At 44.6% G+C, this 27720-nt stretch overlaps 1 long non-coding RNA gene across 3 annotated transcripts; it reads left to right on the plus strand.

The window, feature by feature from the left end:
• Nucleotides 1-523: 523 nt before the first annotated feature.
• LOC146893266 (uncharacterized) lies at nt 524-15065 on the plus strand. Of its 3 annotated transcripts, none has more exons than XR_015003785.2 (4): nt 524-725; nt 3173-3808; nt 4280-4327; nt 14806-15065. It is a non-coding gene; the product is annotated as an uncharacterized LOC146893266 (long non-coding RNA). The 3 variants fall into 3 exon arrangements; XR_015003786.2 differs by having other exon boundaries at nt 3177-3808; XR_015003787.2 differs by lacking the exon at nt 14806-15065 and adding an exon at nt 12935-13306.
• The last annotated feature ends 12655 nt before the right edge of the window (nt 15066-27720 follow it).

Consider the following 27720-nt stretch of genomic DNA (forward strand, 5'->3'; position numbering starts at 1 on the left):
ACTCAGTAGGACTTAGTCCAGTCTCCTCTGGCCAGCCTTTGTCTAGAAGGTCAGTCCCCTGCCTTCCGGGCCTGGCTCTGCCATTTACTGTCAAACTTCAGACTCCACACTTTCTCCCCCATTCCTGCATCTTAATGTGGGAGTCTCACACTGTAGCCCAGGTTGGTCTGGCCAAAAGTTAACTAAGTAACCCAGACTGGCTGTGAACTCAAGGCAGTTCTTCTTCAGCCTCCTGACTCCTGGGCTTACAGAGCTGACCTCTACACCTAGCTCTCTCCTCTTTGGCTCTCAGTGTCTGCTTTTATAAAATGGGAGTGAGTTGAAAAGTCTGTTTTGCATTTATGGCCTTCTTAAATTATTGAAATGGTACATCAAAGAGGCAATTTATGACAAATTGCGACTGGGAGTATTCATGTGGCCCTTACTTGGTTTGATTTAAAAAAAAAAAAACAAGGTAAGGGTTTTTTGGGGGGGAGGCGGGCTTTTTTTGGGTGGGGGGCAAATTTTCTCTGTGTTTCGTTGTCCTGCTTCTGTTTCCCAGGTGCTGGAACTAAAGACATTTGCCATTATGCCCAGGTAACAAGTAAAAGTTTGCTTCCATGATCATGCCTTATTTTTAGTTTTTCATTTCAGAACTTTTTACCGGTATTGAAGTGCACATGCAATAAAGGACACTACATATCAGCATAGTGATGATGTAGATGGTGCCTACAGCCTACCAGAAGGTACACCTGTGGTCCCTTCCAATCAACAACCAACCAACCATTCAATGCCTACCCTTCAAGTGAACATTGCCCTGTCTGTCATCTTAGATTAGAGTTGTCTGTCCTTGGACTTCATAAAAATGAAGTCATGAGTTTGTATTCTTTTATGTTGGCTTCATTTGCTCGATACGGGACATGAGGCTTACCATACGGTTCTAATCGATAGTCATCACCCTCACTTCACTGCTGCGCCGTAGAACACTGAAAGACTACGTCACAATTTATTTACCCATCAGGTCATGGTGAACTTTTGCGTTATTTCTAGTTTTAGACTATTATGAAAAGTCTGCTCAGAAGTATTCTTCTCTCTCTCTGTTTTTTGTTTGGGCTTTTTGTTTTTGCTTGTGTTAGGGGGTATTTTGCTTGCATGTATATCTGTGCACTGTGTGCTTGCCTGGTGCCCACAGAGGTCAGAAGAGGGCCTTGTGTTCCCTGAGCTGGAGTTAGAGACCACAGTGTGGGTTTGAGGACTCAAACTCAGGTTCTGGAAGAGCAGTCAGTGCTCTTAACTGCTTTGCCATCTCTCTGTCCTCTGCCTATGTGTTTTTGAATGGATACTTCCACTTACAGACAGGAAGTAAAGTACTGGGTTACAGGGCAGGGGTGTTTTGCTTATCCTTGCTAGAAACTCTGTTTTCTGAAGAAGGTGACCAATCTAGCTCCCCCAGGAGGGTCTGAGAGAAACCATTGCTCTACATTCTTTCCAGTGTCTGGAATTGTTGACCAAGATTGTTTAGTCAGTCTAGTGCTTTGGGAGGTTTTGTGCATTTGAAATTGGTGAAAAGTCTGGCGGTGGTGGCGCACGCCTTTAATCCCAGCACTCTGGAGGCAGAGGCAGGCAGGTCTCTCGGTTCAAGACTGCCTGGTCTACAGAGTGAGTTCCAGTACAGCCAGGGCTACACAGAGAGATCCTGTCTCAAAAACCAAATAAAATGTGGTAAAACACAACAAAAATTGCTCCCTGGGAGCTGGGGAGATGGCTCAGTTGGTAAAATATTGACTGACTAAGCTCTCAGGACAGGAGTTAGACCTCTAGTACCTCGGGACAAGCTTGGGCAGTTTGTTCCTGTAATTCTAGTACTAGGGTGGCAGAACCAGGCAAAAATCTCTAGGATTCTCTGGCTAGTCAGTCTAGCAAAGTCGATGAGCTCCAGGTTCACTGAGAGACCCAGTCTCAAAAAACAAGTGGAAAGCAATTGAGAAAAGCAATTGAGGAAGACACTCAGCATCAACCTCTGTCCTTCGCCTACACAAACACAATGTGCATGCATACATGTCCACACACAAAGGCCACACACACAAACATTTCTTTTTAACTATTTTTAAAGTTTTAAGATTTGTTTTTAGATCTATTCATTTTATTTTACTTTTACGTGTATGAGTGTTTTGCCATGCGCATCCGTGATGCTCTCAGAGGTCAGAAGAGGACACTGGGTGTCCCAGAACTCGAGTTACAGATGGCTGTGAGACACTATGTGGGTACTGGGAATAAAACCCAGGTCCTCTGCAAGAACAAGTGCTCTTAGCCACTGAGCAATCTCTCCAGTCCCAAGAAATATTTCTTATTTGTGTGTACATGTGTGTTCACAGCACATATGTGAGTGTGGTACCCACAGGGTCCAGAACATGGAATGTCCTAGAGCTGAAGTTATTACTACTTGTGAACTACCTGATGTGGGTGTTGGGAACTGAACTTGGGGCCTCAGGAAAATCAGCAAACTTTTTTTTTCTTTCTTTTTTTTCTTTTTCTTTCTTCTTCTTTTTTTTTTGGAGGGGTGGTGGTTAAAGTCAGGGTTTCTCTGTGTAACAGCATTGGTTGTCCTAGAACTTGCTCTGTAGACCAGGCTGGCCTTGAACTCACAGAGATCTTCCTGCTTCTGCCCCTGCCCCAAGTGCTGGGAATAAAGACACGTGCCAGCACGTCTTGGCTACTAGATTTTTTTTAATCGTACAGTTTACTATGTTAAGTACATCTGAGTCTTTCATCTGGCAAAACAGAGTGCTGGGGTGTGAATCACCACACCAAGTTTGTGTGACGCTGGGATTTAATTTTCCGAGTGTGAGTACTTAGTGCTATGAAGCCTCTGTAAATGCTCACACATTGCGATGTGTTACAGTCTTAAATTTTATTCAGATCACACATGCCAGGCAAGCACTCCTCCATCTGAGTTACATGTCAGTCCCCCAAAAACTTTTTGAAAAGATTAATAAAATAGATAAACCTTAGACAAAATGTAGAAGAGAGAGAGAGAACAAACTATCTTTAGTAAGGACACATAGACAAATTTATTTGTGTATATGTTCGTGTCTGGGATGCAAATGCACATGTGTGTCTGTTTGTGTGGAGGCTAAAGGTTAATTTGGAGCATCTTTCTCCATCACTTTTCTTTTCTTTTTTTTTTTTTAAGATAGAGTCTCCCATTGAACCGGTTGGCCTGCAAGCCCCAGGATCCTCCAGGGGTTCTGAACTCAGGTCCTCATGTTTGAGAGCTAAGCACTCTACCTAGAGAGCGGACCCCAGTCCGTGAACAGATCTGTTGGAAGATGCTAGGTCCAAAACCCCACCTAAGAAGAGATACACACTCAGAATACACCCAAGTCTCTTCAGAAATCCAAGGCTACACAATGAAATCCTGTCTCAGACCAAAAAAAAAAATGGCCTCAGTGAGAGATTCCAACAAACATAGTGAAGACAGTGTCGGCCCTGCAGAAACTAGAAAGATCCGCAAGAAGCAACAGTTCTCAACCTAACTTGTAAGGAAAGCATCATCCTGCCAGTAAGATGGAAAAATTGAAATGAAACAAAAATTATTTATCAGTTTACACTTATGGACACAGACACAAAAGTCCTGACCAAAAATTTCAGCCAATCAAATACAGCAGTGAATCAAAAGGCTGACAAACCAAGTTCATGAGGGATTCAACTCTGGGACCCACACAGCGGACAAAGAGAACCAATTTCTCCTCCAGCCTGTCCTCTGATCTTCACAGTGCCCCCCCCAGCACGTGTGCACTACCCCGCCACTAAACAAACAAATAAACAAGTAAGTAAATAAATGTGCTCTAGAAAACAATGTAGAAATACAGCTAGAGGACTGGAGAGGTGGCTCAGCAGTGAAGAGCACTTGTTCCTCTGCAAGAGGACCCGATTCCCAGGAGCTCACATCTGTAACTCCAACCCCGGAGGCTCTGACAACCTCTTCTGACCCCACAAGGCACCAAAGCATGCGTGTGATGCACAGGCATGCGCAGGCAAAACATTCATGAAGATAAAATAAGAAAATTCATCTTTTTTTGTTTGTTTGTTTGCCTGCTTGCATGTTTCTTTTTTGAGACAGGGTTTCTCTGTGTAGCCCTGACTGTCCTGGAACTCACTCTGTAGACCAGACTGGTCTCTGCCTCCCAAGTGCTGGGATTAAAGACATGTTCCACCATGCCAGGCTCTAACTTCTGAAACTACAATCCTAGACAGAGCCTGCCTGTTAAACCTTCTTCTTTCTCTTCCTCTTCTGCAGCATGAGAAGTTACTGCTTCAGAGCCCCTGCGAGCACCCACATGAGGTGGTAAGTTCCAGCACCCCATTTCATTCAGCTCAAAATACTTTCTAATTTCTTTTGCAGTTGTTCATTTGATCTTTGTGTTATCTGGGGATATGTTGTTTTAATTTGCATATTTCTGTTTCTGATTTTACTGATTTTTAGTCTAATTTTCTTTTGATCAAAGAATGCATTTTTATAAATCTCAATCTTTTCAAAATTGTTGAGAACTGTTTCATGGCTCAGCTCATTCTTTCTTCATCTCTATTTATTTATTTATTTATTTACTTACTTACTTATTTATTTATATTTGGGGTAAGGTCTCACAGAGTCCAGGCTGGTTTCCCACTTTCCAAGTAGCCCGTGCTACCCTTGATCCTGGTCCTTCTATGCCATCTCCCCTGTCCACTACTTCCCAACCCCAGCTCCCAAGCGCTGGTTTATGGTCTGGTTTTATGTGTTTGTCCATTTTCTGGTTTTGAGACAAGGTCTCACTGGCTGGCCTGGAACCCACTATGGTAGCAGCAGCTGATCTCAACCTTGTGGCGTTCTTCCTGCCTAGGCTTTCCCAGTATTGGGTTTGTACTGTGAACCCTGTCCCTGGCAGTTTCTGACTCTCTTGGGTGGGTGTGCCCCTGACACAAACAGGCATTCTGCTGCTGCTGAGTGGATCTGTATTTGTTAATATTGTTGACTTACTCGACAGTTTTGTTAAAATTTTCTACGTATTTACTGATTTTCTCTTCTAGCTGCCGAGTGAAATGCATGGGATTTCAGCCTAAAATTGTGGATTTGTTTTGCTGCTCTCATTTCTGTCACTCCTTTGTGCTCCATGCACGTTGAAGCTCCGATGCTGGATATGTCCCACATTCCGGACGGGTCCACATCTCTAGTGAAATGACCCGTCACTTACTTCACGCTCCTCTTACGTTCCCTTATGGCCACCTGTCTCTGGCTATGTCTCTTGCTCTCCAGTCTACCTTGCTTTGTACTTTAAAGTGTGTTCGGGGCTGGGGATGTGGCTCAGCGGCCCACAGCTTGCACAGGATGTGCAGAGTTTGTAAAGAAACTCTCAAAGCGCCAGATTTCCCATCCTTTTCCTGTTGGTCTGTTTACTTCTTGTTTGTTTGTTTGTTTGTTAGAAGGCTAGTCACGGTTTTCCTGACAGCATCGAGGGCATACGGTCATCAATTTACCAAATAATTCCCAGAAATTTACTGAGGTGCGCTTATATTTGTACCTTTGGTTTTTCAGTTGTTCATTTGTTTTGTTTCTGTTGGGAACAAGGTGTTGCTACACGGCTGTTTACCTGAAACTTGACACACAGGCTACATGGAAGCCAGACTTCTTAGACCTTGGAGACCAAGGAGGGATGTTGGGATTTTATTTTGAGTATAATGGAAGACACAGAGGTTTGGATTTTGTTTTATTTTTTAATTTTTAGATGTATGGGTGTTTGGTCTTTGTATACATATGGGTAGTGTGTGTGTGTGTGTGTGTGTGTGTGTGTGTGTGTGTGTGTTACCTCAGGTGGACTGGATGGTTGTGAGCTGTCATGTGGATGCTGGGATTTGAACCTGGGTCCTTTAGAAGAGAAGTCCCTGCTCTTAAGCACTGACCATCTCTCCAGCCCGGACACCGACATTTTTAAAGATCTTTCTGCTGTGTGAATGTGTGCTTGGGTGGGCAAAAGCAGGTGTAGAGATATCATTTAGGACGATGCTAATATGGTCAGTGTGGAGAACCAAAGGTCATGGCAGGAGAAGTGAGCAGAAACAGTCGGGGTCCGCTATATTCTGAAGAGCCTATAGCGTGTCTGCTAGAAGCTAGAGGAATATAGCAAGATACCTAAGAGAGACAGGGTCCTAGCCATTTGTAGTTCACAGTGAATGACATGGCTGATCTCAGTCTCCTTTGAGAGAGTTATAGAAGGCCCTTATCATGGAGGAAAGATCATGTGATCCAGCATGTGCCGTTTTTGGTACCCCCACTTTTTTCTTTTTTCCTTTTTTCTTTTTTTTCCTTTCTTCCTTCCTTTCTTTTGTTTTGTTTTGTTTTTCTGTTTCTCTTTGGCCATCATAAGGTCACCAGTGTCAAGTTTGCTTTCTAACACTGTGATAGAGACTATGACTAAAAGCCACTTAGGGAAGAAAGGGTATACTGGGCTCACAGAGGTCTCTGCTGCTTACTGGAGGACTTGCTTTCAATGGCGAAGTCAGTTCGCTTTCTTATACAACCCCAGAGCCGCCATGCCCAGGGATGGCATTGGCCCACATTGGGTTGGGCCCCTTCCACATCAATCATTAATCAAGAAAATGTCCCATCAACTTGACTACACGCCTGTTATGGGATATTTTGATCACACTCTGACACTCCTGATAATGACAATAAAGTTTACCTTGAATCAGAGCTAGCTAGTAGCTGACCACAATTAGCTATAGAGGTTCTGGAGGATTGAGGACATATAGAGAAACACAGGAAGTAGTAAGGAGGGGCATAGCAAGATCCGTGGGTCCTCTTGGATGGAGGAAAGGGAGAGGAGGTCACTGGTCACTTCTCTGCTGCGTCTCTGATCAATCAGGTTTTTACCTCAGTATCTGACTCCCAAGTTTTATTTAATAATAGAACAATTTAAGTAATGGCTTCTCATGGAGGCATTTTCTCAATTCAAGTTCCCTCTTCCCAGGCAACACCCAGCTCGTGTCAAGTTGACACACACACACACACACACACACACACACACACAAACTAACCATCACTGCCCGGCTTCTAGCTATCAGAGGACAAACAGAGAAGCCATCTATGCTGGTGTCCAACATACATGTGTGGAGAGTGACAGGCCATGCGCTTAGCAGTCCCCCAGCCTATCAGCAACCTCCACAGGCCTGGAGTGTTATGCCGGGGTGGAAAGCCCAGTTCCTGCCCAGGCCAGAAGAAAAGATGCCAGAGACAGTGTTTACTCAGGGTGTGGACTAAATGTTGCTCTCAAAAATCATCTCACGGGGGCTGGAGAGATGGCTCAGTGGTTAAGAGCACTGGCTGCTTTTCCAGAGGTCCCGAGTTCAATTCCCAACAACCACATGGTGACACACAACCATCTACAATAGAATCTCATGCCCTCTTCTGGCATATACCCAGTTAGGGTATCTGGAGGCGGGTGCTGAGGCTAAAGAAATGTCAGATGGAAAGAAATTAAGACAGAAAACACAGGGTAGATTCCGGGGACTGCCAGCTTACTCTGGGCAGCCCCGAGTTTATTTCAGAGCCTGCTTATATACAAAAGCAGAACAAAGCACAGCATAGACAATCGATCAGTATCTAAGCGCAAGACCATTCCTGTCCTTGAGTGAGCAGTTTCTTCTTCTATCTGGAGGTGCTCCGGGCTGGCATTCCCCAGGCTGCAGTAGATAATGTAATCTTTCCCATGGGCTTAAGCAGCACTTTCTCACAGCCCTCAAGGATGCAGGCAGAGCAGACAAGCTTGAAATCAAATGACTTACAAGTCAGAATGGACTCCAGATGGAAACTGAGTCACCTGTGGGCTACCACAACAGAGCACTCATACATTAAAAAAAAATCATTTCATGAAACCTCATCACCAATGGGATGCTATTTGGAAGTGGGAAGAATTATTTGGGGGAGAGAAGAAAAAGAAAATTTGGGTCACAGATAAATTAGGTTACTGTGTGTTTTAATATAGCTTCCTGCTCTGCTATATCTCAATTTTTTTGTTGTGTTTTTCAAGACAGGGTTTCTCTGTGTAGCTCTGACTGTGCTGGACCTCACTCCGTAGACCAGGCTGGCTTCGAACTCACAGAGACCCATCCGCCTCTGCCTCCCGACTGCTGGGATTAAAAGTATGCACCGCCAAGGCCGGCTGTATATCAATTTAAAAAAAAAACATTTATTTTATTTTACAGTATACGTGACTGTGGGGGTGCGCGCATGAGCGCAGGTGCCTGAGGAATCCAAGAGAGCATGCTCGCATGAGCGCAGGTGCCTGAGGAATCTGAGAGAGCATTCGATCCTCTGCAGTTACCCTTGTGAGGCACCTGACATGGGCGCTGGGAACTGAACCCGGATCCTTCGCAATGAGCACTCTTAACCATCGACCCATTTACTTTGTTTGTTCATTGTTTTTTTCAAGACAGGGTTTCTCTGCAGCTTTGGAGCCTGTCCTGGACCTAGCTCTTGTAGATCAGACTGGCTTTTAGTTTGTTTTTCTTTAGTATTTTTCCATTAACTTGCTTATAAACTCACCAGTGAGTCAAAACTACCACATTAGAACCCTGGTGTTCTGTTTTTATTTCTTTTGTTATGAACCTGGAAAGGCTTGTTATCATTCCATACTTTATGCTTTGGAACAAATTTTAATTTACTCAAATGAAATTTTTTTCCGATTATCCAGGAGAAATCTGATTAGCGCTATCTTAGTTTTCCATGCTGTTGTTCCCTTGACAACAGCCCAAAGAATTTATGACCACGTGAGTGGAACTCCACTCCTGCTTCCTACTGGCTTTCCCAACAGCTCTCGCTTCTCCTCCCCTTCTCCTCCTTTTGTTATTTTGAGGCAATATCTCCTGTATCCCAGACTAACCTCAAACTCAAAGCCAAAGATGCCCTTGAACTCCTGGTGTTCCTACCCCTATTATCCAGTGCTATGATTGTAAGCACACGGTTTATACGGTGCTGGAACCTGAAGTCAGGTCTTCGTGACTGATAGGCAGTAGTCTATTAACTCAGCTATATCTTTAGCCCAGTTTCTTAATTTCTACACAGTGTGTATATGGCATACATAGTCATCCTTTCTTGTGAGCCATATTAAGTCAATTAACTCAAAGTCTGGGACATCGTAGTGCTCAGAAATACTGGGTAGCGTTATTTTTTAAACTTTCAATATTGATTTGCAACGGAGACCTGAAAGCCGCTTAGCTCCAAGTAATTAATTCTAAGTTAACAGATCAAAGAAATTCTGCCAGTAACACCTATCTTTGGGACGGTTTTGGGCTTGCGGCGTTACCATAGACTGACGCTAGAGGGTGCTCGACGCTCAGGAAGCCCTGCCTGCTCGCAGATCTGAGGATCTTTGCCACAGAGCCACCTGTCTAAACTTTCATTCTGCGTCAGGTGAAGTGCCACGTAGCTGCTGCTTTGGTCCGGAAACAGGACTCTAAGGGTAGAAGAGTGCAGAATGCATGGGGCAGAAAAGTGTGCGCCTCAGACTTTCACCAACTCGCTTTCTGCAGGACTTGACATAGTGAACCAGAGTATCTGGCGGCCAGTAAGCGCCCCGGCCTGGCCCGGTCTTTTTTGTTTTTTTGTTTTCTAGATAGGGTTTCTTTGTGTGGCCCTGACTGTCTGAAACTCACTGTAGAGACCAGGCTGGCCTTGAACTCACAGAGAACCGCCTGCCTCTGCCTCCTGAGTGCCCAGGAATAAAAGGCGTGCGCCACTACCACCCATCCAGTAAGCCCTTTATAAACACATGTGTAAGGGATCACCAATGGGGACGCGGCACAACAGCTATGTGAAACTAAGATTATTATCTCACTTTACAGATCAGGAACTGGCGAAATTGTTAATGGTTCCAGATCATTTCATTAGGGAATGACAGGACCAGTATTCGAACTCAGATAATGTGGCTTCAAAAGATGCTTTTAAGTTTTTAAGCTTAAAACAACATAATTCACAATACAGAGGGTGCCAGATTCTCTCCTGTGTTTATAGTTTATTAATTCGTTGGGGGTCGTTTAATTGCAATGTGCATCTAGCACAAAGATTTTAATACGAAGTGGTGGAGGGAATGATATAACAAACAATTACATGTTCATCTTATAGAATAAAGAAAATGCTTAGTGTTAAGGCTGGTATTCTGCAGCTGCATTCTGGAGGTGGGAGCAGAGTCTCACTGTGTCTCCCTGACTGTCCTGGAACTTAGTATGTAGATTAAACTGGCCTCAAACTCACAGAGATCTGCCTGCCTCTGCCTTTTGAGTACTGGGATTAAAGGCGTGTGTAAATAAATGGCCTTAGCTGCAATCTAAGAAGAAGAAAAAGAGGAAGAGGAAGAGGAAGAAGAGGAGGAGGAGGAGGAGGAAAGGGAAGAAAAGGAGAAAGTTGGAGAATTCACAAATCCCATTCCCAAACAAAGTAGGAACCCAGAGAGTGTAGTACTGGCACCAAGAAAGACCCAGAGATAACTGGATTGGAGGGTTTGGGGTCAATCTATAGTCTATGATCATAGTATCAGAAGCATTCAATAAAGTAAGTTTCATTTGTTTGTTTGTTTTCCCAATGAATGGTGCTTGGGCACCTGAATATTTATATGAAGAGAAATGAATTTGGGCTCCATTCTTCCACCATCTACAAAAGTTAACTCAAAATAGATCAAAGTCATAAATGTAAGAAACAGTAAGTAACAAAACAGTAGCTGGGTGGTGGTGGTGCACACCTTTAGTCCCAACACTTCAGAGGCAGGTGAATCTCTGTGAGTTCAAGGCTAGCTGGCCTCAGAGTGAGTTCCAGGACAGCCAGGGCTACACAGAGAGACCCTGTCTCGAAAAGCCAGGAAAGAAAAAAGAAAAGAAAGAAAGAAAACTATGACACTCTTAAAAGGAAACATAGGCATAAACAGTCACAGTCTTGACTTACTCAGTGGTTTCTTAGATATGACATCAGAAACAAGCATCCTTTAGGAAAAGTTTTCATCAAAATTTAAAATGTGCATGGCCAGACACTTCTGTTACAGGGAATCTACCAGAAATGACCACTCGGACACCGTTTATAGTCAATTGGCATCTTTATACAGTTGGCTGGGGCAACACTCAAGTACTGGGGACCCAAGTAGGTGTCACACCACAGCAAGATCCAGAATGTCTAGAACAGGGAGCTTTGAAAGCAAAAGCCACATCCTGGCATCTGGATTGGCAGCTGTGGGATGGGAGCCTCACACAAGCAAGCAGTTTAACAGAAGTTGAAAGAGGCTAACTGGGGCATCTTGACCTCAGGTTCCTAGACTGATTTCCCATGAGGCTATTGTGGGATAATCTTTCTATACACTGTAAAGATGTGACTTTGCCAAGACATCTTCTGACTGGTGTAATAAACAGCTGAAGGCCAGGTGGTGGTGGCGCACGCCTTTAATCCCAGCACTTGGGGGAGAGGCAGATGGATCTCTGTGAGTTCGAGGCCAGCCTGGTCTACAAAGCAAGTTCCAGGACAGGTAGGGCTGTTACACAGAGAGAAATCCTGTCTCAAAAAATAAACAAACAATCAAACAAATAAAAAGGTTAGGCAGGACTTTCAGGAGAGAGAGGGGCAGAGAGACATGGAGAAAGTTGAATGAAGGAGAGGTTAAAAGTCCATGAGGCAGAATGTAGATTATTAGAAACAGGTTAATTTAAGTCCTAAGAGCTAGGTGGACAAGCCTAAGCCAAGCCCAAGCTTTCATAATTAATAATAAATCTCCATTTCATTATTTGGGGACTGGCAGTCCCAAGAGAAAGTATTACTACATGGGGCTTCTCATCAAGGAGATCAAATTCTAGCCAAACCTAAAATGGCCTCAGCAAAGAATACAAGATGGAGGAACTACTGCAGTGTTTTGCATGGGCTGGGCCTGGTGGCACACACCTTTATCCCAGCACTCCGGAGTAGAGGCAGGAGGATTGTTGGGAGATATTTGATCACACGTAAACTGTGTTAATAAAGTTAACCTTGAATCAGGGGATGGACACAGCAACTAGCTGCCCAGACTTAGCCCCAGAGAAGCCAAGATGGCTAGAGAAGATGCACGGGAAGGAGTAAGGAGGAGCTTAGAGACTCCGCACGCACACTCTTCAATCCAGGAAATGTGGAGAGGACAGCTGGTCACACCTCCGCTGCTTCTTTATCTATCAGGTTTTCACCCCAACTTCTGACTCCAGAGCCTTTATTGGTAATAGAACAACTTCGCTAAAAATAACATTGCAAAACCTTGTCTCATAATTTTACAAAACCCATAAACATTGAGTTATCATAAGAACAACATTTCACGCCTAGGTTTCCAGGAGAGTGGAAGGCTGCATACGGGGATGCAGGGGTGACTCCGTGGTTATGAGCACTTGCTCTTCCAGATGAATTTGGTTCCCAGCACCTGCATCAGACAGCTCACAACCTCCTGCAATTAATTACAGTTCTGAGAATTCTGCTGCCCTCCTCTGGCCTCTAAGAGCTTTTGCACACTCATGGCATGCACACACAGACATGCACGTGCACACACACACACACAAATCAAACTTTTTAAATTAATTTATTTTTATTTTATACACATTGGTGTTTTGTCTGCATGTGTGTCTCTATGAGGGTGTCAGAGTCCCTGAAACTGGAGTTACAGACAGATGTGAGCTGCCAGGTGGGTGCTGGGAACTGAACCTGGGTCCTCTGGAAGAACAGCCAGTGCTCTTAACCACTGAGCCATCTCTCCCACCCCAATAAAAAGTTTTTAAACAAATGTTTTAGAAGTTGTATGTGAACATTCATAGCAGCTATAATTACAGTCTAAAGATGTAAACAGCTCAAGTGTCTATCAAATATAGTTGATTCCTGAATACACAAAATATGATGAATCCACACTGGACTATTGTTCTATTACAGAAAGGACTGGAGGACCAGTGAGATGGCTCGGTGGACAAAGGGACCTGCTACCAAGGATGCTGGCTTGATTTCAATCTTCACGACCCACATGATGGAGGGAGAGAGCCAACTCCTGCAAGGTGTCCTCTGAGTCCCACATATGCCCTGTGGCATACACGTGTCCTCCCATAAATAAATATATAATACAAATTATAAATTATTGGGCCTGGAGAGATTGCTCCAGGCTAAGAGCACTGCCTGCTCTTCCAGAGGTCCTGAGTTCAATTCCCAGCAACCACGTGGTGGCTCACAACCATCTGTAATGAGATCTATATCTTCTTCTAGCCTGCAGGTGTACATGCAGACAGAACACTATATACATAATAAATAAATCTTTAAAAATTTGTAAATTATCAAAGCTAATTTTTATAAAAAGAATGGAGTGCTAATGCATACTATAACAAGGATGAACCTTGAAAACATCGGGCTAAGTGAAAGAAGCCAGCCACGAATAGACATATACAGTCTGATTTTATTTCTATCACATATCTGCTTAGACAAACTCACTGAGATTTATGATTGACAGGAGCTTGGGGGAAGGGATTAATGCAGAATGTCTGCTAACAGGTGTGGAATTTCTTTTTGATGGTGAGAATATTTCAGAATTAAATCTGGCTGTGATGGCACATGAGTGGAATCCCAGGACTCAGGTGACTGGAACAAGAGGATGAGAAGCTTGAGACCAATCTAAGCTACACAGCATTTTAGCCAAAAAACCAAAACAGGGATGGGATATACTTCAATCGGTAAAGTGTCTGCCACACAGATGGGAGATCCAAACCTTGAGCCTCAGCACCTAGGCAGCCCTGTGGTTCTCTCTGGTAAATCCCAGCACCAGGAAGGTGAGACAGGGGTCTTAGGGCTTGCTGAACCCCCCGCCTAGCCTAATTGGTATGCCTCAGGGCTCAGAGAGAGAGACCTCCCCTCAAAAAGTTGACCCAAGGTTGACCTCTGGCCTCCACATACATAAGCACATGTACATATGCACATGTACATGCACCCTGTGCACATGAACATATATGTATACATACACACACACACACATGCCAAACCAAAAGCAAGGAAATGTTCTGGAACTAAATATGATGATAAATAACCTCGTGATTGCACTAAAAACCACTGACTTCTAGGCTTCAGGATGCAAATTTTGTGTTTGTGCATTCTGTCCCGATAAGGAGGGGGAAAGTTGTTGTTTTCTTCATCCTTCTCGGCGGTTCCAGCACATCTCCTGAGGCTGGGAAGGCAGCTTTGTGAGTAAAGCTACAACAGAGTGAGGACCAAGCAGGCTCAGCTGCCATTTGGAAAGTGGAGGCAGGGAACTCTTGAGCGCGCAGGTTCAAACAAGGATCCTGCCTCCGTCTGTAAGGTATAGAATGACCAAGCAAGACCCTGCAGGTCAATCTGTCCTCTATACACATACACACATACATGTTCATGGGCGCCCACACACATGTGAACATACATACACACACACACACACACCTATATACACACACCAGGGGTGTTATGTTGTTCTCCAAACTCTATTGTATCCGTAATTATTGAAGGACCCATATAGTTATTATTTATGCTTTTTGCTTTAATGTGTTTATAATCAACATCCACATTAAAGGTTAAATAAACGTAAAGCCCCTGTGTCTTGAGTCCCAGCACTCAGGAAGCAGAGACAGGCGGATCTCCATAAGTTTGAGGCCAGCCAGAGCCAACAGTGAGACCTTTCTCATTATCCCCTCCCCAAACATTTAAAATAAATACAAAGAAATCCTTTAAATTAACATTCTTGACTGAGGGGGAAAAGGCAACAGATCTTATGGCAATTCTTATTTTTGCAGATATCTCATTACTCTCTCAAGATTATCAACAGTTGAGGCTGGAGAGATGGCTCAGTGGTCAAGAGAGCTGACTGCTCTTCCAGAGGACCTGTGTTCAGTTCCCAGCACCCACATGGCAGCTCACCGCTGTCTGTAACTCTAAGATCTGACACCCTCATGAAGACATCAGGCTGGCAAAACACCAATGCAAATAAAATAAAAAAATAAACTTTAAAAAAAAGCTTACCTACTAAATGAATATATCTGAGTTGCTAACAAAACTTTTGTCCTGTTGTTACTGTTTTTTGAGACACAACTCTCTTTGTAGCCCTGCCAGGTCAGACTGACCTTGAACTCACAGAGTTCCATCTGCCTTTGCTTCCGGAGTACTAGGATTAAAAGCAAGTGCCACCACCCCTGACCTTGTCGTCTTTGTTTTTATCTGAGTTTTCAGGGAGGGAGAACGCTGCACCCCACACAGGATGCTGGGGACCCTCCCTTCCCACCTCTCTACTTTGCTAATGAGCCCTTTTCTGTCCCTTTACTGATTTGGGGTTACTACATAGACCCTGGAACAGATCTCAGCTTGTTTCCTTACTGTCCAGAGAGTGTGCCCCGTTTTCCCCTGTTTAGGCAGAAAGGTAGTTCCTACCCTCCAAGGTCTCCCTCTCTCCCCTCCCTCACATTTGTCCTTCCCCTTTCCCCAACCCCCTACAGGGTCTCATGTAATCTAGACTAGCTTTGAACTCCCTATGACAGAGGGTGACTGTGAACTTCGGATCCCCCTGCCTCTAGCTCCTGAGGGCCAGGATTATGGGATTTCTTACAGGTGTATATCATGATAGCTGTTTGTGTATGCTTCTGGGGATGGGGGGAGGGGATGGAAACCCAGGCCCTCAGGTTTGCTGGGTAAGTACTTTCCTGAGCTAATCTCCCGCATTTCTTTTGTATGAAGAAATATTCATGGTCATATTTAAAAAATACTGTTTTCACCAGGCTGTGGTGGTGCATGCCTTTAATTTCAGCACTCAGGAGGCAGAGGCAGGTGGATCTCTGTGAGTTTGAGGCCAGCCTGGTCTACAGAGCAAGTTCCAGGACAAGTTCCAAGTCTACACAGAGAAACCCTGTCTAGAAAAACCAAAAAAAAAAAAAAAAAGATGGAACAAAAAGAAAGAGAAAGAAAGGAAGAAAGAAAGAAAGACAGACAGACATACTGTTTTCTTTCTTTCTCAGTGTCTGGGAGCTTCCAGGACTGAATCCCAACCTCAATGTGGATGAGCACACTAGACCACACTATTGCTCTCTGGCTGAGGCCACGAAATGTCAAGTTCTTTGGCACCTCCCTTTCCCCCCAACACCCCTACCTCCGAGTTCAGCCAGGATCTGGGTCTGGAAGGCTTTAATTCTGCAGCACCAGCTCACTAAGGACCTTTTTCTCTTCTCTGCTTTCATCAAAACTGCGTTCAAATGACTGGGCAGCCAGTATTCTTAGGCTATTGCGCTAGGCGTCTCCATTTCTTCTACGCTAAATGGGAGCTAACCACTGAGAATGGTGGAAAGTTGAGTCGGATTTATAATGAAGGATCACCTGACTGCCCAGCGGGTAACCGGGTCTTCAGATTTTCAGAGGTAAACCTGTGGAGGCTTACTTCGCGGTCAGGGAGGTTCGTCACGGAATCTGCTTTTCCTCCTGCGGCCGGCAGGGGTCACTGTGTGGCCGCGGGTGAGCTTGTCAGTAGCTAAATACCGAATCTGGTTGTTTTCCTGATTCCTTCAGGTTATCCTCCCAAAGTCACCATGCCTGCACGCTCCTGAAAGCAGAAGATACTTTGTTGTATTTATAAGTAATCACTTTTGGATTTCATGCCAGGGAGAGGTGCCAAATTGGACCAAGAATGTAACAGAGCGGGTAGATTTAGGCTCATTTCTGGTGTGTCAACCACCACTTTGTGATCTTGAGAAAGTTACTTTTTATCTCATCTTTTTTGTTTGTTGTCTGTTTTGCTTTGAGAGAAGGTCTCACTTTGTAATTCTGCTGTCCTGGAACTCACAGAGATCCACCTGCCTCTGCCTCCCAGGTGTTGGAATTAAAGGCATGTACCACCCCAACCTGGCCCCAAGTTTCTCATCTTTAAAAAACAGCTGATAAACTGGGAAGTGGTGTCTCTGGGTTCGAGAACAGCCTGGTCTACACAGTGAGTTCTGGGATAGCCAGGACTGTGACACAGGGAAAGCCTGTCTTGAAAAACCAAACCAAAACAAAACAAAAAAATAGGTTATAGGGCTGGGGTGTGCCTCCGTGGTAGAGTACTTGTGTATTGTATATGAGACCCTGGATGCCAGTCTTGTAATTAGAGGAGGGGGGAGAGAGAAAGAGAAAGAAAGGAGGAGGAAGATGAGAAGGGAGGAAGAGGAGGAGGAAGAGAGGAGGGGGATAGCAGTATGAATCATTTTTCAAACTAACTATTCAATTATCAAGCAAGTGGCATTAATTAGTGATCTAATCGCTATTGTCTAGTTTAATTAAGAGATTTTATTGCATCTCTGAAGCCCCCACCACCTTTTCATTACCCAAATCACATGGCTTTAATAAGTCTTTTTATTATTATGTTCACAAGATAAATTGAGTAAACCAGCTTAATGACTCATCTAAGTGACTTATGACATTGAAAATAAGAGATGGGGAAACAGTAATTGTGGCAACACCCGAATCTCAGAAAATGCAGTGGGCATGTGGCTTCAAATGCCCTAAGAATGCTCTCCTGTGTGTTGCCATCCTTATTCTGCTTCTGTGGCTTGTGCTCTTTTCAAAAGTGTGTTTGAGGTCCTTGACGGCGCTGGTGAGGTTCATGGGCCCTGCACAGACCCCAGCCCTATAGATGGATAAGAACTCACAATCAGGGACTGGACAGAGGCTCAGTGGGTAAAGCGCTTACTGTGTAAGCCGGAGGGACGGAGCCAGATGCCCAGAAGCCAGGTAAACAAGCTAGGCACAGTACACCATGCTTGTAGTCTCAGCCATGGGGAAGCCAAAACAGGTGGGCATCTGGGGCCTCCTGGTCAGCCAGTGAAGATGAACCAGCTAGTTCCAGGTTCAGGGAGAGATCCTGCCTCAAAAAAATAAAGTGGGGAGTGACTGAGGAAAGACACCTGACATAAACCACTGGCCTTCATGTTCACACACACACACACACACACACACACACACCCTATACCCAAAGTACAATCAAAATCCATAGAGATGCCCTGCCCCCAACGCACACTTGAAGCAGAGCAAGGCAAAGAGCTTTAAAAGGTCTAGATTTGAGTCTTTCTAAATTTTTATTCTATTTATTTATTTATTATATATACAATACGCTGTCTGTGTGTATGCCTGAAGGTCAGACGAGGGCACCAGACCTCATTACAGATGGTTGTGAGCCATCATGTGGTTGCTGGGAATTGAACTCAGGACCTTTGGAAGAGCAGGCAATGCTCTTAACCATTGAGCCATCTCTCCAGCCCTAAATTTTTATTCTTTATCTTTAAACTTGGGGTTGGAGAGATGGTTCAGCAATTTAGAGCACTCTGCTCTTCCTGAGGACCTGGTTCGGTTCCCAGACTAGTTACAGCTCATCTGTAACTGTGGGTGCAATGCCCTCTTCTGGTCTTATCAGGTACTGCATGCAAGTGGTGCAGCTATACATTAAGGCAGTACACCCATGAAAATAAAACATAAATAAGTTTGCATTAGTTTATTTACTAAACTATTTTGTGTGTGTGTGTGTAGGTGAACAGATACTGCACTCACATGTGGAGGTCAGAGGACATATTGCAGGAACCAACTCTCTCCCCTCCCCATGTGGGCTCTGGGGAACTGAACTCAAATCATCAGGCTTACAACACTGATACTTGGCGGAGCCACGCCCCTGGCCAGGATCTGAGTCTTAGAAGATCCCACTTCTTTTCTCCTCAGCCCCAGCTTCCTCAGCTCTAAATGAGGTTAGCGAGTTTGCTCCCGGTATTCTTCAGATTAATCTTAAAAGCAAGCGCCACAGGCTGGAACCTACACCCTGGGCCACTTGGGATGGTGCCTTTTGTCAACAAAGCAGCCACTGCTCGAACAGCAGAGATGGTGTAGGAGGAGAATTGACTTCCAGAACTCTGGGATAGTGCCCTGCGGAACACAGTCTAGAGGACTTTCTCTTTGGAAACCCTCACGTCCCCTTCTGCCTAAACCTCCTGAGTACTGGGATTACAGGTGTGTGCACCACACTCAGTCTGCAAAGTGCTGGTGCCAAATCCAGGGCTTTTCACACTAAGCAAGCACAACTGTGCTGCATCCCCAGCTCCCTTTATACTTCTTCAGTGAAAAGCAGAGATCTATACCAGGCCTTTTCTTTTGGCTACCAACTAGCTCCCAAATCATGATGCGGAGACTTCTTATTAGTTATGAATGTTTAGCCTTAGCCTAGGCTTGTTTCTTGCCAGCTTTTACAACTTAACCTGTTTCTCTTCATCTACATTTTGCCTCAGGCCTTTTACCTTTTTTTCTTTCCACACATCTACTTACAACATCTTGTGTCTGGCTGGCGACTGCCTGGCTTCTAGCCCTGGGTGTGCCTCTCTCTTTCTCCCTTGTTCCCTCTTCCTATTCTTTTCTCTCTCCTCCTCCTCTTCCTCATCCTCCTCCTTCTTCTTCTTCTTTTTTCAGAGACAGCGTTTCTCAGTAGCTGTAGACCAGGTTGATCTCGAACTCACAGAGATTCTCCTGCCTCTGCCTCCCAAGTGCTGGAATTAAAGGCATGCACCACCACCACCCAGTGCTCTCCTTCTTCTGGAGCCTAGATTTTTCCTCTTATTTATTCTCTCCGTCTGCCAGCCCCGCCTATCCCTCTTCTGCCTAGCTACTGGCCATTCAGCTTTTTATCAGACCAATCAGATGTCTTAGGAAGACAAGGTGAAACAAATGCTGAAGAAATAGATGCAATACACCTTTACACAGTTAAAGGAATATTCCACAACATAAACAAGTGTAACACATCTTTGCCTGGTTGAGCAAATATTCCACAATTTTTGAAATTGAATATTGAAAAAATATTCCACAACAGATGTCTTTCCTTCCTTCCTTTCTTTTCTCCTCTTCTTTCTTCTCTCTCTCTCTCACTCTCTCTCTCTCTCTCTTTCTTTCTTTCTTTCTTCCTCCTATACATGCAGAGGACCTAGTGCAACCCACCCAGGCCCTGTACTTGCTGCTTCGGGGAGTTCATATGAGCTTTGCTCAGTGGGTTTAGACGACCCTGATCTCCTAGTGTCTTCCATGCCCTCTGCTCTTACACTCTTTCCACCCCCCTCTTCCATGGGGTTCCTTGAGTTCTGAGGGGAAGAAAAAGTTGATCTCTTACAACAAATAGTTTATTCCCTCCTCTCTAGATTCATCACACTGTTGGAGGCCATGCCCCTGCCTCACACAGTGTGATCGATAAGTATGGAGTTATTCACGGTTTCTTTGAGCAGGATATGCTATCTGTTTCTCATGCCTCTGCCTCTGTTTGCACCTGGAAATTAATTCCCTGCAGCTGAAGTAGCAAAGCAGGCGGCTTAAATCAAGAGAAATGTGATAAATGTGTTCTCTCGCGGTTCAAGACGTTAGAGGTGATGCAGGACAACCCTGGTCCTTTGGAGAAGGCTTCTTCATCTGCGGGAGTACCCACCGGACCCAGGCGGTCCTGTCCTGTGCTCTTCCCTCTGTGTCTGTACTTCTGTGTGTCCACAGGACGAAGCCCTCTGTGTGTCTGAGTCCAAATTTCCCTCTTCTTTTTTTAAAGATTTATTTTTAGTGTGTGTGTGTGTACTTGTGTAAGTGTGTGTGTGTGTGTTTGTGTGTGTATGCACACATGTGAGTGCAGGTGTCAGTGGAGTCCAGAACTGGGTGCTGGATCCCCTGGAATTGGAGTTATAACTGGTTTTGGGGGGTTGGAGAGAGGACTCAGAGGTTAAGAGCACTGGCTGCCCTTCCAGAGGTTCTGAATTCAATTCCTAGCAACTACATCGTGGCTCACAATCATCTGTAATGAGTTCTGGTGTGCAAGCATACATGCAGGCAGAACACTGTATACTAAATAAATCTTTTTTAAAAAATGGTCGTGAGCCACCTAACTTAGTGCTGGGAACCAACCTGGGGTCGTCTGCAAGAGCCAGAGCACCCAGCCATCTTTCCAGCCCTAAATATTCGTCCCCTTTTCTTAGAAGGACCCTGGTCATATTGGATTGGAACCCATTCTTCTTTATGACAACCTTATTTTATTTCTTATTGAAGGAGAAAAACAAACTCCATTTTGAAAAAGAACTCCATTTTAGACAGGACCTAAGTAGGGGGCTGAATGCAGTCCAACAAAGTCATAAACATTCCCAAGAAACTGTGTCTGCCCTGGTCAAAGTGACCCAGCAGGGTACTCAGACGACATCTGTTTACATCTGCTTGCTTCAAACATCCTTGTAGGTGCCTGATTAACCACTGCTTTGCCCCTGTGGTTAGCACAGGGTCAGCAGATGTCTGGAGGACGTAACCAGGGGGGCTGTTGCTATCCCCCTTAGATACTAACAGCCTAGCAGGAGCTAACAGCCGAGCTTTACCTTACCGTTAGCCAGTTGTGACATAGGATATGTAATTTTGTATTTTGAGACTGTAACCTTTTGTCTGCTTTGTGGTTTTTGTCTTTAAAAACCCCTTACAAAAATAGACGGGTCCTTCTCCCTCCATCTGCTGTGTCAGACTGTGAGGCAGAGGACCCGTGCTAGCCCGTACTTAATAACAAAACCTTGCTTTTGCATTCAGAAGTGTGGCTCCTTGGTGGACTTCTTGGGGGTCCTTGGACTCAGGCACAACATTATGCATATGAGTGTTTCTCTTGCACAGTTGTCTGTGCACCACATGCATCCCTGGTATCGGAGGAAGCCAGAAGAGGGCACCACACTTCCCAGAACTGGAGCTACAAACAGTAATGAGTCATCATATAGGCGCGAGGAATCGAATCTGGGTCTTCTGGAGGCGCAGCCAGTGCTCCTCACCTCTGAGCCATCTCTCTAGGCCTGGATGATCTTATTTTAATGATTCACATCTACAACCACCCTATCTAAAGAACAGTCAATTCTGAAGTCCTGGGGGTTTGTATTGCCTTTGAGGGGAGTGGCAATTCAACCCACCTGTTGTGGTTTGAGTGTGAAATGTCCCCCCCAAAACCAGCAGGTGTGCTTGAACAGGCAGACAGATTTTTGTGAGTTCGAGGCCAGCCTGGTCTACAGGGCTAGTTCCAGTACAGCTAGTGCTGTTACACAGTGAAACCCTGGCTCGAAAACCCAAAAAGAAACACATACACACACACATACACACACACATCATCATCATCATCATCATCATCATCATTATCATCATCATCTTGATCTCAAGATGGCAGCATTGCTCTAGAAGGCTGTGGAACTTCGGGACTGAGAGGGTGGCCGGCAAAGCTAGGCCACTGGTGACAGGCCTTCCTCAGCTGGAGCTCTATACCCTGAGTCATCAAGATGTGAAGGTCTCCACTACATGCTCCCAGCACTCACGCAGCCGTCCCAGCCAGCATGCCCTCCCCTCTGTGACAGGCGGTGTCCCCTGAGACCGTAAGCCCAAGTTAACCTCTTCCCTGCAGTTGTTCCCTTGGGTATGTTTGCCAGGATGATCAGAAAAGTGGGTAACACTCCATTCTTTGTTCTCATGTCCCTTCCAGCACGCTACAGCCTCATCCTCATGGAAATGCTCCCTCTCCAAGGGCTTCTTCCTGGAACCCCTGCAGGCCTGTGTTTCTCCATTGCATCTACATCAGCAGATAGCACTTTCCAAACATCCCAGCGAAAGTTGGGTGGTGGTGGTGCACAGCTTTAATCCCAACTCTCAGGAGGCAGAGACAGACAGATCTCTGAGTTCGAGGCCAGCCTGGGCTACAGTGCAAGTTCCAGGACAGCTAGTGCTGTTACACACACACACACACACACACACACACACACACACACACATCCCCGTGAGTTATAGCCTCTTGGGGTACAACCTCCATCTGTCTTTCATATGCCTAGCATTTGTCTCTTATTAATGAACTCAAAGCCCACTGACTAGGTGACCAAAGCTACAGCGACTTAAGGAAGAATAAACATTTTTCTGTTTCATCACTTGGTAGCTGAGCAGACCAGATTGGGAAGAGTTCCCCACTTCTGCCCATGTCGGGTCACTGGTTCCTTCCATGCTATGATTTTTTAGGATTTCGTCCTCATCTGCTTGACAGAGGCTGGTTCACAGACCCATCCGTCTTCCAGCTTGGAAGAAGGGGGTTACAAGCATGCCGATGGCTTGAGGCTTGAAGTTCAGACCCAAAGTGGACTCCATCATCTCCTCTCACATCCTGTGGTGAACTTGTGGGAACGGGTTACATGTCGCTGAAAAGGAACTGGAAATGTGTCTTGATCAAGCACCCACGCACAGCGGGATGTTTCTAGAGGGTTCTACAATTTCTTTTATATCTTATATCTTTTTTGTTGTCTCTGTTCTTTTGAGACAGGTTGTATAGCTTTGGTGCCTGTTCTGGAACTCACTCTATAGACCAGGTTGGTCTTGAATTCACAGAGATCTGCCTGCCTCTGTCTCCCAAGTATTGGGTTTAAAGGTGTGCGCCACCACCACTTGGCCAGGGGTTACTTTTTTCTTTTCTTTTCTTTCTTTCTTTTTTTCTTCCTTTCTTTCTTTCTTTTTTTAAAGATTTATTATGTGTACAGTGTTCTGTCTGCATGTGTGCCTACAGGCCAGAAGAGGGCACCAGATCTCAGTACAGATGGTTGTGAGCCACCATGTGGTTGCTGGGAATTGAACTCAGGACCTCTAGAAGAGCAGTCAGTGGTCTCAACCTCTGAGCCATCTCTCCAGCTCCCCAGGATTTACTTTTTAAACCATTTAGTTTTGGAGATGATGTAACGGAGAGATGGCTCGGTGCCTAAGAGAAATTGATGCTCTTGCAGAGGGCTGAGATTCAGTTCCTAGCTCCATGATGGCTCACAGCCATGTGTAACTCCACCTCCAAGGGCTCTGACACAATCCCCTGACTTTCTCAGGCACAAGGCACACATGTGCCACACATACATACTTTCAGGTAAATAAAACATTTTTTTTCCAGACAGGATTTCTCTGTGTAGCCAATGGAGCGGTCAGCCGTGTGTTGTGAAGGCAGCGAGTTAGTACCGCTTTTAGACACACAGCATTCAGTTGTTTGCCATAAAAGAAGATGCTGATGATTCTTCCCGGGGGTGTTTGTCAGTGTAAAACCCCACATCGATGTTTCGGAAAGGTTTTTCGAGATACACTAAAGAGGTGTTGGATTTTGTGTGATGTCCCTTGTACATCAATTATGATCATGTATATTTTCTTAATATGATAGATTAAATTGATGAGTATTGAATATTGAGAGCACCTTTCACCCATGAATAGATATCTCTTAGTTATGGCTTGCAACTCCTTTTATAAATTACTGAATTCTCTTCAATTTCTTCATGTACAGGTGTGTGTCTCTATATCTATGTGCATGTTTGTGTGTTATCCACAGAGGCCAGAAGAGGGCGCCATTTCCACTGGAGCTAGAATTACAGTCGCCTTGTGGCTCTGGCAACAGAACCCAGGTCCTCTGGAAGCATAGCACGCGCTCTTGGCTGCTGAGTTTCTCTCCAGCCCTATATTGCCATTCTATTTGCTGCTTTCTTCTAAGGATTTTGAATCTACATTCACGAAGGGTATTTGTCTTTAGTGGTTTTTTTTTGTTCTGTACTCTTCTCATCTGGTTTCGGTATTAGAATAATATTGCTTTCATAAGATTAATTAAGAAACAATACCTTATTTCTGTTTCCTGGAAAACTTATACAGAGTATTTAATTCATCTTTAAATACTTAGCACATTCTCCAGTAAAACCATCTGGATCTAAAAATATTAGAGGGGCAGAAGGGATGGTTTTCATTACAAACTCAATGTTCTTAGTAGTTATAGGGCTATTCAAATGAGCAATCTCATGGGGAGTGTGTTCTGGTGGTTTGTGTCTTTTAAGGGGCAGATTTGTTTCACTTAAGACACCAAATTTAGACGTGTAGAGCTGTTCACGGTGTTAGTTTCCTGTGGCTTCTGTAACAAGTTCACATAACTTGATGACTTGAAACAATAAGATTTTCCTGACAGTTCTGGAATCCACAAATCATAGTGTAAATAAGCCAAAATAGAGGTGCTGATAGACAGTGTGCCTTGCAAAGACTCCTGGAAAAAATTCATCCCTTGCCTCTTCTAGCTTCTGGAAGCTACCAGCGATTCCTGAACTCTTCAATTTCTGCCTCACAAGCACTGGGGTTTAAAGCATGTATCACCATGCCCAGTTAAAAATGTTTTGAATGATTTTTTTGATTACATTTTGTGCATTTATGTGTAAGTGTGCTTGTGCCACAGCACGCTTGTGGAGGTCAAAGGGCAACTTGCCCGAGTTGGTTCTTTCCTTTAACCATGGGGGTCCTGGGGATCGAACTCAGGTCAACAGGCTTAGCAGCAAGCTCCTTCACGTGCTCAGCTATCTCCTTGGCCCAATTTTTAATCTCTAAAATTCTGTATGTGTGTGTGTGTGTGTGTGTGTGTGTGTGTGTGTTTAGAATGCATACATATGTGTAAAGAATGCATACATGCGTGTCGAGAATGCATACATGTGTGTGTAGAGTATGCACACGTGTGTAGATAATGCACACATCTGTGTTGAGAATGCATACATGTGTGTGGAGAATGCATACATGTGTGTTGAGAATGCATACATGTGTGTAGAGGATGCACACATGTGTAGAGAATGCACACATCTACCACGCCAGCACGGTCTGGAACCACGAGTCTCGGCGGTGGTTCCAGCAGTTGCTGGGGACCAGCAGTTGCTCAAAAAGCAGGAACTGGAAGAACAATCAAGGACACCATCCTCCCCGACCGACCCATTAAAGGAGACAAACATAAAGGGAGGCAGACCACAAGCTAGGCTGACAATAGAGAAATTCATTCCCACTGCATAGTTAATCTGGAGGGATGTTTCAAAGATGACTGATGTGTTTCCTCTGGCTGTAGCATTGAAAGCCAAGCCCCTTTGAAGGGCTAAAGGCCTAATATCTGTGCATGCACGAGGGCCACAGAGAAACATGCCCGCGAACGTAGGTGAAACTCCTGCCATATTTGGATTTCTATAGGAATAATCAAAGGCCCCTCTCAAGGAGTTTTTAGAGGTAGGTCGGTGACCAAACCACCATAAATATTTATCTCCCTCCAATTTCCATGGTTCCTTGGGAGCACAATTTCCCCAAGATAATGGTAAGTACAATCTGAAGGATTGTGGCATCTTCCAACATAAGGGAGCTGGTCTCGGAGGAGTTGGAAGTCCAGAAACATTTCTTTTAAAATTTATTGGGTAAAAGATATCTCTCAATTCAAAACAAGGATGCCCAGAAGAATCAGAAGAAAAGTCTCCCAGAGAATAATTACTAAGGACCATGCATGGTCCAGAAAGAGAGATACTAGGCATCTCTGAAATATTGCTAATCTTCCGGAAGCAGAGGGCATGAGATATATCAAACGTTAAATTACCCAATGAAGATCTTTCTAATGCTATATTTGCTGCAGGAACCCCCAAAGTATAATTGGTGGAATAAAAGGATGGAAAAACAGAGCTTACTTTACTTACTGGCATCAGTATGGGTGGATTCCTCACCAGTGCCCATCTCAGGGCTCCCTCAATGTTCTTCGCTTGAATACATATTGTCAGTACCAGTAGGACCTGGCTCCACTGGCTGAACATTTCGCTCCGGCACCCAGTTGGGTTTTTTGGTTCCTGGAGGGAAGACGCAAACGGCCCCCCTCACCCTAGCCAACATGGGTGTGGGTGACTACCACTGTCCCGTAATACTATCCTTCCATCTAACCCAACCCAGAGATTGGGAAGGTTTCTGCCAATGTCTCTCCATTGCTGATAGACGTTGTTTATCTACTGTTAAAAACTTTAAAATGTATAAAATTGTAGATAACTGGGCATTTGGGGAGGTGATATACTCCCCCTTCTTTATTTTACAAAAAAAATGTTTAAGGGTAGCATGCGTGCACTCCACTATGGCCTGCCCTGTGGGATTATGTGGAATTCTAAAGGTATGTGTAATTTGATGTTTTTGGCAAAATTTTGCAAACCTTTGGCTGGTATAAGCTGGTCCATTGTCTGTTTTGAGAAAATCTGGAATGCCCATATAGGCAAAAGCCTGTAGACAATGAGCAATAACGTACTTAATCTTTTCTCCTGAATGTAGGGAGGCATAAATTACCTTGGAATAAGTGTCTACAGAGACATGTAAAAATTTAAGTCTGCCAGCTTGAGACAAATGGGTAACATCCATCTGCCAAAGGTGGTTAGGACGGAGGCCTCGAGGATTAACTCCTTCATTGGGGGCATTATGAAATGGAGCACAAGCTGGATATTGGGATGTGATTTGAGTAGCTGTGGCTAGAGTACAGCCAGAATGAAACTTTAGAGAAGAAGCATTTAAATGATACTTTTCATGAAGATGACGGGCTCGTTGTTCCTCAGAAAGGAACAATGTCATTGGGCGGGTGAGGGAATCTGCAAGCTTATTTCCCTCTGCCAAGGGCCCTGGCAGATCAGTATGGGCCCGAATGTGGCCAACAAAGGCAGGAAACACTCTTTGGCATATAAGACTTTGCAGCTGAACCAAAAGGTGGAAAACCTGAGAGGTAGGTAATATATATGGCGAGGTTTCCAATGGCCCAACAATTCCTGCCACATATATACTATCAGTATACAAATTGAAGGGTTGATCCTTGAAAAGAGAAAAGGCCATAAGGCAGGCTGTGAGTTCTGCAGCTTGGG

Source organism: Myodes glareolus, chromosome 9 (assembly GCF_982192425.1).
Source record: "Myodes glareolus chromosome 9, mMyoGla1.1, whole genome shotgun sequence".
Classification (NCBI taxonomy): domain Eukaryota; kingdom Metazoa; phylum Chordata; class Mammalia; order Rodentia; family Cricetidae; genus Myodes; species Myodes glareolus.